This window comes from Pogona vitticeps, chromosome 5, assembly GCF_051106095.1.
Source record: "Pogona vitticeps strain Pit_001003342236 chromosome 5, PviZW2.1, whole genome shotgun sequence".
Classification (NCBI taxonomy): Eukaryota; Metazoa; Chordata; class Lepidosauria; order Squamata; family Agamidae; genus Pogona; species Pogona vitticeps.
The window spans coordinates 129,976,726-129,997,258 of NC_135787.1; the positions used below are offsets into that span (position 1 = coordinate 129,976,726).

General features: G+C 38.7%; 2 long non-coding RNA genes across 2 annotated transcripts; one reads left to right on the plus strand and one right to left on the minus strand.

Annotated features, from left to right (window-relative positions):
* Positions 1-10,315: 10,315 nt before the first annotated feature.
* LOC144583249 (uncharacterized) lies at positions 10,316-15,369 on the minus strand. Its single transcript, XR_013536946.1, has 2 exons — positions 15,236-15,369; positions 10,316-13,670 (listed from the first exon to the last, which is right to left on the minus strand). It is a non-coding gene; the product is annotated as an uncharacterized LOC144583249 (long non-coding RNA).
* On the plus strand, positions 15,363-19,294 carry LOC144583248 (uncharacterized). The gene is made up of 2 exons (XR_013536944.1): positions 15,363-15,855; positions 15,951-19,294. It is a non-coding gene; the product is annotated as an uncharacterized LOC144583248 (long non-coding RNA).
* Positions 19,295-20,533: the final 1,239 nt, after the last annotated feature.

Here is a 20,533-nt window from a genome sequence, read left to right on the forward strand (position 1 = left end):
AAATGGGAATGCATTGAACCACCAGTGTAGCTACACCAGCAGTTCAAGGCACATCAGGGCAAAGAATGTGATGGTAGCTTCTTGACCCTTAAAAGCTAAGAAATATATTTATAACTGTGTGGTCTGGAGTGATTTATAAGTGTGTGGTCTGGAGTGATTATAATTTTTCATGTGTTATAGAGATAAGGTCAGAAAACCATGGAAAGACTGAGAAGGATGATCTGTCAACATCCTCTTAACCGACTGGTTTTGCAAGTATGGTTTTTGGTGGCTGACTACTGGTTTCACTAATAAAGTTACCCCCTCCCCTTCATCATCACAATACAGTGATTCTGATGCATGCTGAGGTTCTCTATTATGATGCGCTTGTTGTTCTGGGTGGGGGCAGGGCAGCAAAACTTACTGGTCCATTTTCTTGGGATGTAGAGGTAAGTCAAACTCATGGTCTAGGAGAGAGAAGAGGACAAGGCCTGGTTCCCAGTTGACCTGGAGGAAATGAGAAGGCTTCAGTAACAGAGAAGGAAAGTACCACAAGACACACATTAAACACCACCATTTCCAAAAGGTAAGTAACATATCTTGCCTTGTGTTTCCAAGGAGGAAGAAGTCAGCCAAACTGTTTCTGGATTCTCAGTTGATTGAGTGTTCCTTGCTGCCACAATAATGATATACTGTCATATGGTTTATTTAGGTATAGGAGCTGTAAGTTATTTGGTTTTATCTGGCACTACACCTGTGGTTATCATGGCGGGGAGAGTGATTTCATTACTGGCCATTTGAAAACATAGCATTTTCTCTGGATAAATAAGAAACAGAACACAATTACAGGCTAACAAAATAACAAAACCAAAATCTTACCATTCCCCCCCTTGTTCTTTTACTCAGGTCATAGAAACATGCATCAGCTCCATTAAGTGACCTGTCATGTACAAGATGCAGTAGGATTTGCCACATGGAAGACTATGCCATAATATACTTATTAATTTTTCAGGTGTTATAGAGATCAGGTCAGAAAACCATGGAAAGACTGAGAAGGATGATCTGTCAACATCCTTTTAACCGAATGTGATTTTGCTAGGTTTTTTTTTTTTTTTTTTTTTTTTTTTTTTTTTGGTGGCTGACTACTGATTTCACTAACAGATTCCTTTCAGTATTTCTTCAGACAGAAAGAGAGATGACAGACCAATAAAGTAGAATTTTAAAATGTCCAAAATAAGTGGGAAAAGTGTTCTCAAAATAGCTTGGTATGTTGAGGAAGATGGCAACAAATTGCTGGAAGTTGAAGAGTATACCAGCCTAGTGATATGCACATCTCTGCACTTTGGTTAAGACTACACAGGTAAGAAGCAGAGGGGAGAAGCGCAGTTATTTCTAAAGATTGTAAAAAGCCCTTTTCCCACTCTCCCTCAGGACTTCTGATTGCAGGTGGCAAAAAATAAATTTATTTTTCCCAGTGGAATAGTTATGGAAAACTGCATCCATCAAGATATTAACAACCAAATACATAATACAAGCCCCTCCCAGCAAAAGAAAAATGCTCAAGAAAGGAAGAAATGTGGGGAAGGTAATTTTTAGCATGCTTAAAAGGATTCATAACTGTTTTTAGCATTCATACAGTTTGTATTCACTCTCCAGAAAATGAGGTAAATATATTTATCTCTTTATGCCATTTGAATGTCATACATTGCTGTTGATTTTTAATTGTTTGGTTTTGTAATATGAAAAAATTCCAAGATATTAAAAATATTAACCATTAATTATTTCCTTTCCTCTATGACTAAATTGTTATAGTTGCTGATCTACTTAACTGTATCCGCACCTCCCCCCCCCCCGTCAATATGATTCAAAAAGCAGGAGGTGTTTATGAGTACATTTAGCTGGGCTTCCTTCATGCCTCTTTACACACAACAGACCGTATATTCCAATCTGAAAATGGAAACAAATGGCAAACACTGAAGTACATCTGAAAGAGAAAAGGACATAAAATCTTCTCCAAGTACAATGTACAAACCTACGGATCTTCTCCAAGTATAATCTATAAGTATTGGGAGAAACATTCATGCATCATCTCGGGGTAAGTTACTCACTTTTCTAATCAGGTAAGAAAAATACCTCTCTCCTTGTCCACCAAATTATCCACCAGATCATCAGTAAAACCTTTTGTTCCTGTGGCAAATAATGATACCTGAAGCTTCTTTAAACGGGTAAGTTGTAATTTTCATGCTGAAAAAAACATACAAAGAATCTAGAATCTGTATTTCAAATAGGACTGAAATGTTTGCATGATTTCAATCACCTTGATAGATACAGAATATTATTATTATTTTTAAAAAAGCAAAACAAAACGTAGCAAGAGTAGAAGAAACTGGGAGGAAAACTAATTTCAATGAGCTCCAAAGGGATCATGACTCTATTTTTAACATCCATACTAGTTGCCTTCACTCTCCAGAAGCTGAGGTAAACTTTTTTATCTCTTTATACTATTTGAATTTCATACAGTGCATCTAGTTTTTGATTGTTTTGTTGCCTTTCTCCTGAGGGTCATGATTTGAGAAAAGTGAGATATAAAAATGTAAGTCATGATGAATTAATTCATTTCATTTCCCCCATAACTGTATTCTTACTGTTACTGGTCATTGTATCATAGAAACTATACCGCGAATTACCCTCAAAATATCTAAAACAGGCTTTTACTACATAGATCACTTTTCAACTTGAGGTAAGAAATAACATCTTTGAGAATAATAATGATTGATCATTAAATTAAACAAAATTATCCTTTGGTCTGAAAATGGAAAATATTCAATGCATCAGGAGACATCCATCGATGTGAGATACGACCAATGGTCGATCCAAGGCGAAGCCTTGTGAGTACACCGAACCTAAGTGGAAAAGTGGAAACCTAAATTAAATTAAGTTATTGAGGACAAATCAAGGATCAGGTAAGTGTTCCAACATCTGTTTCAGTGTATCTGTGTCTTCCCCTTACCAATGTTGAAATGATTCAAGAAACAGGAGGTGGTTATGAATATATTTAGCTGGGCTTGTTTAATGCCTCTTCATAACAGAGATTATATTCCAATCTGAAAATGGAAACAAATGACAAACACTGAAAGACATCTGAAAGTGAAAAGGACCTAAGATCTTCTCCAAGTACAATCTACAAACCTACGGATCTTCTCCAAGTATAATATATAAACCTAGTATTGGGAGAAACATTCATGAATCATCTCGGGGTAAGTTACTCACTTTTGTAATCAGGTAAGAAAAATACCTCTCTCCTTGTCCACCAAATTATGCACCAGACCATCAGCAAAACCTTTTGTTCCTGTGGCAAATAATGATGCCTGAAGCTTCTTTAAATGGGTAAGTTGTAATTTTCATGCTGAAAAAAACATACAAAGAATCTAGAATCTGTATTTCAAATAGGACTGAAATGTTTGCATGATTTCAATCACCTTGAAGGATACAGAATATTATTATTTTTTTAAACTAAGCAAAACAAAACGTAGCAAGAGTAGAAGAAACTGGGAGGAAAACTAATTTCAGTGTGCTCCAAAGGGATCATGACTCTATTTTTAACATCCATACTGGTTGCCTTCACTCTCCAGAAGCTGAGGTAAACCTTTTTATCTCTTTAAACTATTTGAATTTCGTACAGTGCATCTAGTTTTTAATTGTTTTGTTGCCTTTCTCATGAGGGTCATGATTTGAAAAAAGTGAGATATAAAAATATCAATCACAATGAATTAATTCATTTCATTTCCCCCTGTAACTCTATTCTTACTGTTACTGGTCATTGCAACATAGAAACTATACTGCAAATTTGCCTCAAAATATCTAAAACAGGTTTTTACTACATCACTTTTCTACTTGAGGTAAGAAATAACATCTTTGAGAATAATAATGATTGATTGTTAAATTAAACAAACTTATCCTTTGGTCTGAAAATGGAAAATATTTGATGCATCAGGAGACATCCAGCGATGTGAGATATGACCAATATCCAATTCAAAGGGAATGCTAAAGGAAAATGGAAAAACGATAACAAACTATACTAGATTGTTGCTGACAAACCAAGAATGAGGTCAGTGTTCCAGCATCTCTTTTGTATGTATATACCCCTCTCCCTCCCATCTCTGTGTTTCAAGAATCAGGAAGTGGCTGTGAGTATATTCAACTAGGCTTGGTCCACACCTTTTTAAATCAAAATAAATCTTAGATTCCAACGGAAAAATCGAAACTAAGGGAAAGATTGAAGAACACCTGAATGTAAAACGGAACTAGTATCGTTTCTGGGTACAAACTGGTGGAGAGACTAACGTTTGTGCTTCATATTGGGGTAAGTCACTCACTTCTGTTTTCAGGTAAGAAATGCTTTTTTCCCTGACCCTCAAATTATTCAGGGGACCACTAGCAAATGTGGAAGTTTCCAGCCAAAACATGGTGAGTGAAGCATTCAAAGAATCTCGAAAAGAAATTAACATTTCGGCTGAAATTTTTGAACCATTTCAATCACCTTCAAGGAATAAACAGGTAATGAATTCATTTTATTTCTACTAATGTTTTTCTGAAAAAATAATGAAGATTAGTATTCCAGGCAGAGTAGAAATGTTATATTTTGCGATTTAAATCTCCACATTCCCCTAGCATGGTGGATGCAGGATTCTGTGGTACATTTCTAATCTTCCAATTTTAATTTTGGAATTTCTCTGCCAATTCTTTTTTAGGTTTCACTGCTTGGACTAAGTGGAATTCCAGAAAAACTAGCCTCAGATAATGAAGAATCTAAATCAGGATTTTATAATATAGATCACTTTTCACCTTGAGATAAGATCCCTTTTTCAGAAACCTTGACAGACCATTACTTTAGTTCAGTTTAGCTTTTAGTCTGAAGAAAGAAAATATCCATAAATGTGAAATGTGACCAATGATCAATCCAGGAAAAAAAAAACCTTGTCTGATTTGGAAAGCTATGTTGGAGCAGCCTGGTTAACATTTAATGGAAAACCACCAGGAAATACCTAGGATCTCCAGGAAGAGTATGAAAATAATCCAGGAAGGGAAAGAAAAAAATTCTCCAGCCAGAGTAGGCACTACAAAGCTAGGTAGACCAAGGGTCTGAATAACTATCATCCCATTTCCCTATGTTCTGATTCCCAGACACTCCAGCCAGCATGGCTTTGTTAAAGGATTATGGTAGTTGTAGGCTAAAATGCATAGAAGGGCATAGTTTAGAGTCCCACTGTGTTAAAGCAGTTCTCAGCTCCTCATATATATCCATATCTATTCACCAGTAGAGTGCCAGTGGCCATTTGATTGTTTATGGTCTTTGCTGATATGCCCAGGGTAGCACTGATTGCCATGTTTGGGGTCGGGAAGGAATTTTCCTCCAGGGCAAATTGGCCTGAGATCCTGGAGGTTTTTCGCCTTCCTCTGGGCATCCGGCAGGGGCCACCCATTAGGATAATCATAAAGATTAAATATAAAATGTATATTTGAAAGAAGCCATAAACAATAAGTAAACTTTTAAAAAAATAAACCTTGTAAAAATATTCATTATCCTGTTTGTCTTCTTTTTATCTTTCTTAAGCAACATGTATCCCAAGTGGATTTTTCTTGCAATTCTCTGTCCCAATTCCAAACAGCCACCATTATACTCCCTTCTCTTAGAAGTTCAGGGAGCAGCCCAGTGCCCTCCAAATGTACTGGACTACAACTCCTGTTATGCTAGCTGGGGCTTCTAGGCATTGTAGTCCAAAAAGCTCAGCCAGCAATGGCCACAAGAGATGGGAACTGCAATGCAGCACATCTGGAGAATGACCAGCTCAGGAAGGCTTTCCAATTGTAGGCCATATTTTGAGATTCATATATTGTACAGTTGGTCCTTTTTTATGGTCACAGTCAATCTCCCTAAGCTAAGAGTTATGATTCCAAAGCACATACTGAGTGACTCTGTACTCACTTCTTCCAGTGCAGCAATGCAACTGATCAACTCTTTGAGGAGGAGACAGCTTGGAAATAACACACCCACATTGAAATCATCTGTGTATGAAATGATACACGCAAACTGCTGCATGCAAAAATAACATCTGAAAAATTTAATTTTAATACTGACACACTGTTTTCAAGATCTCGGTTCAGTGCTGGACATGAAATTAGGACAATAACTCATTTACACACACATTTCTTTACAGAAGTAACTAAAGCTGCTAGTTCAGATGTTTCGTTCCTTGTGAGAATCATGTCCAGGGCTGGATTGGTACACGAACACGTTTCTGATTGCGTTGAAGGTTGCAATCAGAATGTGTTTGTGTCCCAATGTTTACCCTGCTCATGTGAGAGCTAACTGTGGGCAGGGGGCATGGACACATACTCTAGGCTTTCTCAACATCCAGTCTTCAATGTTTCTGATCTTCCATGCTGAGCAAGGAGATTTGAAGGTGGTTTCTATCCCAGAATGTGGTGCAGTCATCGGAATGTTGGATTGGAATTTTCTGAGATCCACATTCACATCCACACTGAGTCATCAAGCTTGTTATTTCATTTTGGACCAGTCACAGCCTTCCAGCTCAACCTATTTTTATTTTATTTTATTAATCACAGTCTCCTAAAAGATTATAATGAGGACAAACCAGGGAGGAAGAGAGCTGTGTACAATGCCTTGAACATCAGTGTAACTTACGAATAAATAAACTGCTAACAATAGTTTCAAGCCCTGGGTCCTCAAATGTTCTTGGACTTCCAACTCCCAAAAATTCTGGCCAGCATAGCTATTAGTGAATGCTTCTCAGAGCTATAATCCAAGAACCCAAGTTTGGGAACCCGGACTCCCAGGTTGGAAGCACTCCATCAGCTACTGGGAAAGAACAAAAGTCAAGTATAAAATGCTGTGTCACTAATGACACAACTAGGTTAAACCTGAAAGGATGTCTGGTGGTTGATGTGCACCAAAGTGAATGGAAAGTCTGAAGCTGTACAACGCATAGAAGTAGAACATGGGAAGTATAAATCAAGGTGAACCGGAAACTTTAAAGCAAGAAATGGAACATTAAAACATTGTCGTACTTGGTGTAAGTGAACTAAACTGGGCGGGAACGGGATATTTATAGTCAGACAACTACAAAGTGTTCTACTCTGGAAATGAAAAACTCAGGAAAAATGGAGTGGCTCTAATACTAAGGCAAGATTAAGCCCAGGCTGTTAGTGGTCAAAATGCAAGATTTGACCAAATAATATTAATCAGATTCTGTAGGAAAGCCATTACATAGCCATGTTTTTAACTAATCAATGATGTTTCAAATGTCTTCAATAAAGACCATTTACTCTTTATTACAAAAGGAAACAAGGTGTTTCACACAGAGATAAAATAATGATCCAAGAGTAGTTGGGCAGATGTCTAGTTCATTTCTAGCAGCAGCAGAAATGAACCAACAACATTTTCGGGGCAATAATCACATTAAAATGTTGCATGAAAATCAACAAGCAATAGTGTGGCACCTTATTCAACAAGACAGAAGATATTTTGTTTTTGCTACAACGAAATGTTGCAACATGGGAAATACCAATTCTACATCTCCCCATAGTGATCCATTTTCCCCTTTTAACTTGCACCCAGCTATCTGTGCTGATTGTCTACAGTCAGTTCTCCTTGTAATAAAACAGTTATGGACTGATAATAAAATCACTAGTGCTGGGATTTCTACAACTGGGACTTTATTTCAGGTTATTTTATGTACTTCTTAACCGTCTTTAAAGTCTCTAGTCTTTACAGGGTAGATTACAACATATCATACGAAATACTATATCAGTAATAAGAGGCTCATAAAGGTTGCCAAGGTGATTTTAAAAAAACTTTAGTCCTGCTACTGTAGCTTTAAGCTGCTCATTCTGCAGGTGTTAAGAGGCAAAAATATTTACTTTATTTACCATGAATATTACAGACCACTAACGGTACAAGAATAGACTAGGCAATGTGGGTATTCATTCATTCATTCATTCATTCATTCATTCATTCATTCATTCATTCACTCACTCACTAAAAGATGGGAATGAACTACCAGTTTGGTGGTTCATGCTGGTTCATTTACTACCCAAAGGGTGTTTCCAGCCCTGCCACCTCCAGGAGGTGCCCACTCAGAGTCCCACTTAGGATTGTTTTGGGGGGACACCCACACTGCACATATACTATACTCTCTGCTTTTGAAGGAAAAACACTTTTACTGCTTTATTACTGAGGGCCTGTTTCCACTGCATGATTTTTGTATTAAGTCACATGGACTTTAATCTGAATCCAAAATTTCTGTGGTAGTGTGCGCTTACTCATCTTGCCACTGCCGCTGCCGCCACTGCCTTCATGTCCTATAAGTATAACAATCATATGAAATCATGAAAGGGGTGGAAATGGAATGGGGTGGAAAAGGGGAGAGGGGCAAGGGGCAAAGATGGTGGCAGGTGGCTGAGGGGGAATAGAAAACAGGAATGATTTGGAGGGGGTGAGGAGCAGAGGTTGGTAGAGGGACAGGGCAGAAGGGGAGGAAGGTGGTGGAGGCTAAAAGGGGAGGAAAGAAGGCTTGTCTTGGCTGACTAGTGGCTGTCAAAACAAGAAAGAATCACAGGGCAAGGATATTCACACTGTAGAGTCCATTCATTGGAATCCGCCTCAAAATAAATGGACCTCTGGCAGGGAAGCAGAAAAACTCGCTCCCCTGGCACGTGCAAATGTCTTTTGTGTATGCCTTAGTTTGTGTCGTATTTTTTTCAGAAGAACACGGGTTTCATTGTCAGTGGGACAGAGCCCTGAGTATCAGTCACTGGTCCCCTCATTGGCTGGGCCTCTTCCCTTCACTGGGGTTGGGTGGAAGAAGAACCACAGAGCTAACGACAGTCCTTGCAAATGTACTTGCTCTGTTCCCAGGGAGCTTGCAGGTCCCAGCCCTGTGTTGAGGCCATTCCCTCCTGTAGACCCTTGTGCTTGTGTTGGCACTGGTGTCCCCCAGCACCTTCTCTGCATCAGGGTCAGGGTCCTGACTGGTGGTTGAGCCAGCAAAAGGGCTTGCTGGTAGTTGTCCATGCATTTAGGCAGCCTGAGCTCCTGGTGTCCCCCTAGGAGCCCATAATTCCAGTAGGACTCCTGTCCAAGCATCCCTCTGAAGCATCCCTGCCTGCTCCACCTTTATGACTCCCAAATGCCCACAGAGCCCAGCCTCCCCCTTCCCTAGCTACTCATCATGATCTTCTGCTGTTGCCTCCTCCACTTGGGTAGGCCAACCAACCTCAGTGCCTACCTGAAGTTCCACAGCCCTTCCAGGGATTGCTGAAAGAGATGAGAAAAACCACTTGGGGCATCAGTGATGGCCCTCTCACATTCCTTTTATGGGCATGTCCAGTTTTTTAAATCATCAGGGGGGTTTGGTGAAGACACAAGAAATAGCATTCTCTGTTACTATTCCCAAGAAGATGACTCCGACCATCACGGTACACGGTCTAATTGCCTCCCACAACCAGCATCTGCCAGTCCACATTCCACACAGCATGCTTTGCTGGTGTCAATGTCAATGCACCAATCACAGCAGCAGCCTGCCTGCCACAGCCCTGCTTCCCTGCTGGCCCAGCCATTCCGGCAAGGCGGCTGGATGATGAGTCTCCCTGCTTAGCTGTGGGGCAGCTGGGTGAGCTAGAAGGTGGAGCTGCACCAGCCAGGCTATTGCCATGATTGGTGCACTAATGATGATGCCGGCCACACATGCTGCACGGCGTGCGGTAAGTGGACTAGTGGGTTCTGGGGTGGGTGGGAGGTAATCAGGCCAGCCACCTGTGCTGGTGTGATTCATCTTTTTAGATGAAGAAGAATCCCCGTATCTCTCTTCACAAGCTCTGAAACTCCCTTTCATGGAAGACCAGGCTGGCTAGCTCTGTATGATCCTTTTGCAAGCAGGCAAAAAGCCAAGAAAGAAAAGAGAAAAAAAAGAAAAAAAGAAAAAGAAAAAGAAAGGAAAGCATGCTGTTTATATATCCCCCCCCCCATAGTGCTTCAAGCACTCTCTGTGCCGTTTACAAGTTAATTATGCAGGCTGCACCTTGCCTCCCCCCCAGCAATCTGGGTATTCATTTTACCGACCTCGATAGGATAGAAGGCTGAGTCAACCTTGACCTGCCTACCTGGGATTGAACCCCAGGTCATGAGCACAGTTTTGGCAGCAGTACAACAGTTTAACCACTGCTCCACGAGGCTCTTGCAAAACCTTTTTTTTTTCATGTAAGATTTTCTCAGTATCTGGCTGCCTAAGAAGGGTTTCTTAAAAATGGGGTGCTGTTTATTTTCAAGTTTATAATACTGTAAGCCATCTTGAGGTCTCTTGAGGAAAAAGTTGGGGTATAAATATTTTAAATCAATATGAAAAGTGCTGAAAGAGTACATTCACCTTATAATGAGAAATTAATGTGTTTATTTTAATATATCTGTGAGGTCAAGATACACCTTATATCAAAATACATAGGCTGAAATCCTGGAGTGACACATAACAAAATTCAGCCCATCAGATCAGTGGAAATCATGAAGGAGTTGACTCATCAAATCCCCACTGATTCAAGGGGCCTACTTTTTAAAACAATAATTAAGGTTGTAATCCCGTGCATAGTCACTTGGGAGTACGAACAATGATCAGTCGTGGGATTTGCAGTCAACATACACAAAATAGCTCTGCATAAAAAGACCTGATCCTATTGCTTGCTCCAACCAGAGTAGCCAAGTGAATAAATGTGATTTGTTGTAAGTCATCATTTAAAGGGATGTGGTGGCACTGCGGGTTAAACCGCAGAGTCTCTGGGCTGCAAGATCGTAAGATGAGCAGTTCGATTCCACGTGACGGAGTGAGATCCCATTGCTTGTCCCAGCTCCTGCCAACCTAGCAGTTCGAAAGTATGTAAATACGAGTAGATAAATAATTCCACTACGGTGGGAAGGTAACGGTCTTCCATGTCTAGTCACGCCGGCCACGTGACTATGGAAACTGTCTACAGACAAACGCTGGCTCTATGGCTTGGAAACGGGGATGAGCACCGCCCCCTAAGACTGGACAAATTGACTGGACAAATTGTCAAGGGGAACTTTTAGCTTTTACATAATTTAACGTATGCTGTTCCCATGTTTCCCATCCCAATACGAACAAGTTCTTGTAAGTCCTTGGCCACCTTGGCTATTAAAATGTCCCAAGAGATTTTGACTTCTATTCAGTCCATTTATATGGTTGTCCTTCATGCGTATAAATGTGATCTCAGTTGTATTCTTATTCTGTTGTGTTTTGTTTCCAGAATAGCTGTCAAATCTTGTGTTCTGGTAGGTTGAAATGGTTGGAGACAGGTTTCTGTGAATTGTGGTTTCTAGTCTGTAGTGGTGATATTCAAATCGATTGATCAATCGCTCAATTCCTGGATCAATCAATCAATCAATCAATCAGGACCTGTCTTCTTCAGGCTTCCTCAGGCCTTTCAAACATAATATTTTGTAAGGGTCACTGTAGATCTCTACAACATGTACTTATAATATTTTTACTGCATTGTCACATGTCTATGAGAAGATATTGTTGACCCAACTAAGACAAAAAGGGGCAACTAAAGCTGTGTCTTAATTTATCCTCCGATTTCCCCTGCAACTGGAAAAAAAACCCAGGCATTGAATCTTAATTCAAAAGTGAGAAACTGGTCAGGCTGCTGGTTGCCACAGAGATGAGAGTAAAAATTAAAGACACACAGTCTTCAGTTAACTCATAAGCAAAGCAAAGTGCAAACATTCTGAATATCAACCATGAGAATTTCGCTGAAATTTCTCATTTTTAAAAAAATCCCAAGTGAATTTCTCTTTTATCAAATTGAATGAGAATGGTGAAAATTCTCTAGGGAGAAACGTTCTGCAGAGCACCAATTTCATCCCACATGTTGGAAAGACAGATGCTCCACATTTCTGATCCTGATGTGAATTTTGATTAAGAAGAACAAGGGACACCTCTGTTGCAGTTATTCACGTTTTACAGATTATGCACAAACATTGAGCTGCATTTGAAAATGGGTCCTGAAATATCACTGATGTAAAAATGAGACCAAATGTTAGCAATCAGGCTGAGTGAATTCCCACCCACATCTCTCAAGGATATATATTACATTACTTTGGCAAGAATGACCAAAGAGGAGTTGTGCGTCCCATTTGGAGCTTTTTGAAGTGGAATTGTTGTGCCCTTTAAAGCTACCTTTTCCTATGAAGTATTCTTGGCTCTTCTGTATACATGTTTTGCACAAAATGGAGGTAACTGAATGAATCTTATAATATAGACATAAAATTTATCTGTCAGGAAAGAGTAATATAGTGAGGTTATTAGACCAGGGGATCAGCTAAAGATAGATTTAGATCTACTGATAGGTATCACAGTGATTTGCACTATCAAGAGTTGGTAAAATGGGAATGCATTGAACCACCTGTGTAGTTACACCAGCAATTCTGGGCACATCAGGGCAAAGAATGTGATGGTAGCTTCTTGACCCTTAAAAGTTAAGAAATATATTTATAAGCGTGTGGTCTGGAGTGATTATAAGTGTTTGGTCTGGAGTGATTATAAGTGTCTGAATGTCCCAAAGTGAGCTGAGCTTTAAGGAATTTTTACGCCAAGCTCTGTGGGAGAAGAACTGTGCCTTTCTTCCTGTCCTGTAGGGTGTCAAGAACATCAAAGGCCTGATGTAAATAAAAAGAACAGTAGACAATAATCTCCTGGAGCTGAGCTGTGACAGCAGCCACACTCCGAATCACTGTATGCCTTGATATAATTTGACATGTTAATTAGTTCTAAGGGAGTTTGTTTCCTTACAAGGGGAAACAGCTATTCCAATCCATGAGAATATACCAGATGCCTTTCACCTATTCCATGTCTCCGCGAAAGAGGTCCAGTATTCTATGGAAAAATCAACTTAACTTTATGTATCCAGTGAATAGTCATTTTGCACTCAAGGCTCTGCATGTGCTACCAGGTATTGTGCAATGAGTCGAATTCACAAGGCTATTTTCCATGTTACAAGAAGCCACCATTCATATATCCTGACATCCATGGTCTCCAGATGTGAAGGCTGAGGCAACTCTGTTTTTATTGGAAGGGAAACAGAGGTTACGGCTGAATTTTCCCCAGTACCAACTCCCTTCTCCCAAAAGCAGTCTCCAAGAGACTTCACTCTATCTATATTCATAGAAGAGGCAGCCCTATTAGTCTGCAAACACATATCAGGCAAAAACAACAGAAAAAGAAAAACTGAAAATAGAAAAAACAAAACTATTCTGGCATCCTAAAAATGAACTGTTATATTTTAAAGTAAATTTGTCTTCAAGGTGCCATAATGTTTTTTTTCTTTTTTATTCTTAGTTTTTATTTATTTATTTTTTGCAACCCTCAGACAGTGAACAAAGTTGGGCTGAAGTAGCCCTTGAGCACCCATGGAGATACCCCCTCCCCTTCATCATCACAATACAGTGATTCTGATGCATGCTGAGGTTCTCTATTATGATGCGCTTATTGTTCTGGGTGGAGGCAGGGCAGCAAAACTTACTGGTACATTTTCTTGGGATGTAGAGGTAAGTCAAACTCATGGTCTAGGAGAGTGAGGAGGACAAGGCCTGGTTCCCAGTTGACCTGGAGGAAATGAGAAGGCTTCAGTAACATAGAAGGAAAGTACCACAAGACACACATTAAGCAACACCATTTCCAAAAGGTAAGCAACACGTCTTGCCTTGTGTTTCCAAGGAGGAAGAAGTCAGCCAAACTGTTTCTGGATTCTCAACTAATTGAATGTTCCTTGTTGCAACAATAATGATATACTGTCATATGGTTTATTTAGGTATAGGAGCTGTAAGTTATTTGGTTTTATCTGGCACTACACCTGTGGTTATCTTGGAGGAGGCAGTGATTTCATTACTTGCCATTTGAAAACACAGCATTTTCTCTGGATAAATAAAGAATAGAACACAATTACAGGCTAACAAAATAAAAATACCCAAATCTTACCATTCCCCCCCCCTTGTTCTTTTACTCAGGTCACAGACACACGCATTGGCTCCGTTAAGTGACCTGTCATGTACAAGATGCAGTAGGATTTGCCACATGGAAGCCTATGTCATAATATTAATTTTTCAGGTGTTATAGAGATCAGGTCAGAAAACCATGGAAAGACTGAGAAGGATGATCAGTCAACATCCTTTTAACCGGTTGTGATTTTGCAAGTATGTTTTTTGGTGGCTGACTACTGGTTTCACTAACAGATTCCTTTCAGTATTTCTTCAGACAGAAAGAGAGATGACAGACCAATAAAGTAGAATTTTAAAATGCCCAAAAGAAGTGGGAAAATTGTTCTCAAAATAGTTTGGGATGTTGAGGAAGATGGCAACAAACTGCTGGAAGTTAAAGAGTATACCAGCCTAGTGATGTGCACATCTCTGCACTTTGGTTAAGACTACACAGGTAAGAAGCACATGGGAGAAGCAGAGTAATTTCTAAAGATTGTAAAAAGCCCTTTTCCCACTCTCTCTCAGGACTTCTGATTGCTGGTAGCAAAAAATAAATTTATTTTTCCCAGTGGAATAGCTATGGAAAATTGCCTTCATCAAGATATTAACAATCAAATACATAATACTAGCCACTCCCAGCAAAACAAAAATGCTCAAGAAAGGAAGAAATGTGGGGTAAGTGATTTTTAGCATGCTTGAAAGGAATCATAACTCTATTTTTAGCATTCATACAGTTTGTCTTCAGAAAATGAGGTAAATATATTTATCTCTTTATGCCATTTGAACGTCATACGTTGCTGCTGGTTGTAATTGTTTGGTTTCATAATATGAAAAAATTCAAGATATTAAAAATATTAACCATTAATTATTTCCTTTCCTCTATGACTAAATTCTTATAGTTGCTGATCTCCTTGAGTGTATCTGTGCCTCCCCCCCCCCCCGCCCCATGTCCATATGATTTAAAAAGCAGGAGGTGTTTATGAGTACATTTAGCTGGGCTTCCTTCATGCCTCTTCACATCAAAACAGACCTTATATTCCAATCTAAAAATGGAAACAAATGGGAAACACTGAAGTCCATCTGAAAGATATTCTACAAATACAATCTACGAACCTAGAGATCTTCTCCAACTATAACCTACAAATCTAGTAAAGGGAGTTACATTTAGGCATCATCTTCATGTAAGTTACTCACTTTTGTAATCAGGTAAGAAAAATACCCCTCTCCTTGTCCCCCAAATTATCCACTAGATGATCAGAAAAACCTTTTCTTCGGGTGGCAAATAATGATGCCTGAAGCTTCTTTAAACGGGTAAGTTGTAATTTTCATGCTGAAAAAAAACATACAAAGAATCTAGAATCTGTATTTCAAATTGGACTGAAATGGTTGCGTGATTTCAATAACCTTGAAAGATACAGAATTTTTTTTTTAAAAAAAGCAAACCAAAACCTACCAAGAGTAGAAGAAACTGGAAGGAAAACTAATTTCAGTGTGCTCCAAAGGGATCATGACTCTATTTTTAACATCCATGCTGGTTGCCTTCACTCTCCAGAAGCTGAGGTAAACCTTTTTATCTCTTTATACTATTTGAATTTCATACAGTGCATCTAGATTTAATTGTTTTGTTGCCTTTCTCCTGAGGGTCATGATTTGAAAAAAGTGAGATATAAAAATATCAATCACAATTAATTCATTTCATTTCCCCCAATAACTGTATTCTAATTAATACTGGTCATTGAAACACAGAAACTATACCACGAATTAGCCGCAAAATATTTAAAACAGATTTTTACTACATCACTTTTCAACTTGAGGTAAGAAATAACATCTTTGAGAATAATAATGATTGATCATTAAATTAAACAAACTTATCATTTGGTCTGAAAATGGAAAATATTTGATGCATCAGGAGACATACATCAACGTGAAATACGACCAATGGCCGATCTAAGGCGAAGCCTTGTGAGAACTCCTAATCGAAGTGGAAAAGTAGAAACCTAAATTAATTTAGGTTATTCAGGACAAACCAAGAATCAGGTAAGTGTTCCAGCATCTCTTTGAGTCTATCTGGGTCTTCCCCTCTCCAATGTCCAAATGATTCAAGAAGCAGGAAGTAGTTACGAGTACATTTATCTGGGCTTGTTTAATGCCTTTTCACATGACAACAGACATTATATTCCAATCTAAAAAAGGAAACAAATAACAGACACCGAAATACTTCTGAAAGTGAAAAGGACCTAAGATCTTCTCCAAGTACAATCTACAAACCTACGGATTTTCTCCAAGTATAATCTATAAATATTGTGAGAAACATTCATGCATCATCTTGGGGTAAGTTACTCACATTTATAATCAGGTAAGAAAAATGCCTCTTTCCTTGTCCAACAAATTGTCCACCAGACCATCAGCAAAATGTTTTCTTCCTGTGGCAAATAATGATGCCTGAAGCTTCTTTAAACAGGTAAGTTGTAATATTCATGTTGAAAAAAAAATTACAAAGAATCTAGAATCTGTATTTCAAACTGGACTGAAATGTTTGCATGATTTCAATCACCTTGAAGGAAACAGAATATTATTTTTTTTAAAAAAGCAAAACATAACCGAGCAAGAGTAGAAGAAACTGGGAGGAAAACTAATTTCAGTATGCTCCAAAGGGATCATGACTCTATTTTTAACTTCCATACTGGTTGCCTTCACTCTCCAGAAGCAGAGGTAAACCTTTTTATCTCTTTATACTATTTGAATTTCATACAGTGCATCTAGATTTAATTGTTTTGTTGCCTTTCTCCTGAGGGTCATGATTTGAAAAAAGTGAGATATAAAAATATCAATCACGATGAATTAATTCATTTCATTTCCCCCCATAACTGTATTCTTACTGTTACTGGTCATTGCAACATAGAAACTATACCACGAATTAGCCTCAAAATATTTAAAACAGATTTTTACTACATCACTTTTCAACTTGAGGTAAGAAATAACATCTTTGAGAATAATAATGATTGATCATTAAATTAAACAAAATTATCCTTTGGTCTGAAAATGGAAAATATTTGATGCATCAGGAGACATCCTTCGATGTGAGATATGACCAATGGTCGATCCAAGGCGAAGCCTTGTGAGAACTCCTAATCGAAGTGGAAAAGTAGAAACCTAAATTAATTTAGGTTATTCAGGACAAACCAAGAATCAGGTAAGTGTTCCAGCATCTCTTTGAGTCTATCTGGGTCTTCCCCTCTCCAATGTCCAAATGATTCAAGAAGCAGGAAGCAGTTATGAGTACATTTAGCTGGGCTTGTTTAATGCCTTTTCACATGACAACAGACATTATATTCCAATCTGAAAATGGAAACAAATGACAAACACTGAAAGACATCTGAAAATGAAAAGGACCTAAGATCTTCTCCAAGTACAATCTACAAACCTACGGATCTTCTCCAAGTATAATATATAAACCTAATATTGGGAGAAACATTCATGAATCATTTCGGGGTAAGTTACTCACTTTTGTAATCAGGTAAGAAAAATACCTCTCTCCTTGTCCACCAAATTATGCACCAGACCATCAGCAAAACCTTTTGTTCCTGTGGCAAATAATGATGCCTGAAGCTTCTTTAAACGGGTAACTTGTAAGTTTCATGCTGAATAAAACGTACAAAGAATCTAGAATCTGTATTTCAAATTGGACTGAAATGTTTGCATGATTTCAATGACCTTGAAGGATACAGAATATTATTTTTTTTTCAAAAAAAAGCAAAACAAAACCTAGCAAGAGTAGAAGAAACTGGGAGGAAATCTAATTTCAGTGTGCTCGAAAGGGATCATGACTCTATTTTTAACATCCATAGTGGTTGCCTTCACTCTCCAGAAGCTGAGGTAAACCTTTTTATCTCTTTATACTATTTGAATTTCATACAGTGAATCTAGTTTTTAATTGTTTTGTTGCCTTTCTCCTAAGTTGTAATTTTCATGCTGAAAAAAACATACAAAGAATCTAGAATCTGTATTTCAAATTGGACTGAAATGTTTGAGTGTTTCAAGAATTAGGAAGTGGGTGTGAGTATATTCAACTAGGCTTGGTCCACATCTTTTTAAATCAAAATAAATCTTAGATTCCAAAGAAAAAATTGAAACTAAGGGAAAGATTGAAAAACACCTGAATGTAATACAGAATTAGTATCGTTTCTGGGTACAAACTGGTGGAGAGACTAACGTTTGTGCATCGTATTGGGGTAAGTCACTCACTTTTTTTTCAGGTAAGAAATGCTTTTTCCCCTGACCCCCAAATTATTCAGGGGACCACTAGCAAATGTGGAAGTTTCCAGCCAAAACATGCTGAGTGAAGCATTCAAAGAATCTCGAAAAGAAATTAACATTTCAGCTCAAAATTTTGAACTATTTCAATCACCTTCAAGGAATGAACAGGTAATGAATTCATTTTATTTCGACTAATGTTATTCAGAAAAAATAATGAAGATTAGTATTCCAGGCAGAATAGAAATGTTATATTTTGTGATTTAAATCTCCACATTTCCCAAGCATGGTGGATGCAGGATTCTGTGGTATATTTCTAATCTTCTAATTTTAATTTTGGAATTTCTCTGCCAATTCTTTTTTAGGTTTCACTGCTTGGATTAAGTGGAATTCTGATTTGGAAAGCTCTGTTAGAACAGCCTGGTTAACATGTAATGGAAAACCATCAGGAAATACCTAGGATCTCCAGGAAGAGTATGAAAATAATCCAGGAAGGGAAAGAAAAAAAAATATCCAGCCAGAGTAGGCACTACAAGGCTAGGTAGACCAAGGGTCTGAATAGGGTCTGAATACCTATCATCCAAATTTCCGGTGTTCTGATTCCCAGACACTCCAGCCAGCATGGCTTTGTTAAAGGATTGTGGTAGTTGTAGGCTAAAATGCATAGAAGGGCATAGTTTAGAGTCCCACTGTGTTAAAGCAGTTCTCAGCTCCTCATGTATATCCATATCTATTCACCAGTAGAGTGCCAGTGGCCATTTTTTTGTTCATGGTCTTTGCTGATATGCCCAGGGTAGCACTGATTGCCATGTTTGGGGTCGGGAAGGAATTTTCCTCCAGGGCAAATTGGCCTGAGATCCTGGAGGTTTTTCGCCTTCCTCTGGGCATCCGGCAGGGGCCACCCATTAGGATAGTCATAAAGATTAAAAATAAAATGTATATTTGAAAGAAGCCATAAACAATAAGTAAACTTTAAAAAAAATAAACCTTGTAAAAATATTCTTTATCTTGTTTGTCTGCTTCTTTATCCTTCTTAAGCAAGATGTATCCCAAGTGGATTTTTCTTGCAATTCTCTATCCCAATTCCAAACAACCACCATTATACTCCCTTAGAAGCCCAGTGCCCTCCAAATGTACTGGACTACAACTCCTGTTATGCTAGCTGGGGCTTCTAGGCATTGTAGTCCAAAAAGAAGGAACATCTCCAAGCTCAGCCAGCAATGGCCACAAGAGATCAGAACTGCAATGGAGCATATATGGAGAGTGACCAGCTCAGGAAGGCCGTCCAATTGTAGGCCATATTTTGAGATTCATATATTGTACAGGTGGTCCTTTTTTATGGTCACAGTCAATCTCCTTAAGCTAAGAGTTATGATTCCAAAGCACATACTGAGAGACTCTGTACACACATCTTCCAGTGCAGTAATGCAACTGATCAACTGTTTGAGGAAGAGATAGCTTGTGTTTGTGTCCCAATGTTTACCCTGCTCATGTGAGAGCTAACTGTGGGGAGGGGGCATGGGCACATACTCTAGGCCTTCTCAACATCCAATCTTCAATGTTCCTGATCTTCCATGCTGAGCAAGGAGATCTGAAGGTGGTTTCTATCCCAGAGTGTGGTGCAGTAATCAGAATGTTGGATTGAGTCATCAAGGTTATTTCACTTTGGACCAGTCACAGCCTTCCAGCTCAACCTATCATTTTAATTTTATTGTATTTTATTTTATTAATCACAGTCTCCTACAAGACTGTAATGTGGACAAATCACGGAGGAAGAGAGCTGTGTACAATGCCTTGAGCATCGGTGTAACCTACAAATAAATAAAGTGCTAACAATGGTTTCAAGCCCAAATGTACTTGGACTCCCAACTCCAAGAAATTCTGGCCAGCATGGCTATTAGTAAATGCTTCTCAGAGCTATAATCCAAGATCCCAAATTTGGGAACCCTGACTCCCAGGTTGGAAGCACTCCATCAGCTACTGGGAAAGAGCAAAGGTCAAGTATAAAGTACTCTGTCACTAATGACACAAGTAGGTTAAACCTGAAAGGATGTCTGGTGGTTGATGTGCACCAAAGTGAATGGAAAGTCTGAAGCTGTACAACGCATACAATTGGAACATGGGAAGTATAAATCAAGGTGAACTGGAAACTGTAAAGCAAGAAATGGAACATTAAATCATTACCATACTTGGTGTCAATGAACTAAAGTGGACAAGAACAGGATAGACAACTACGAA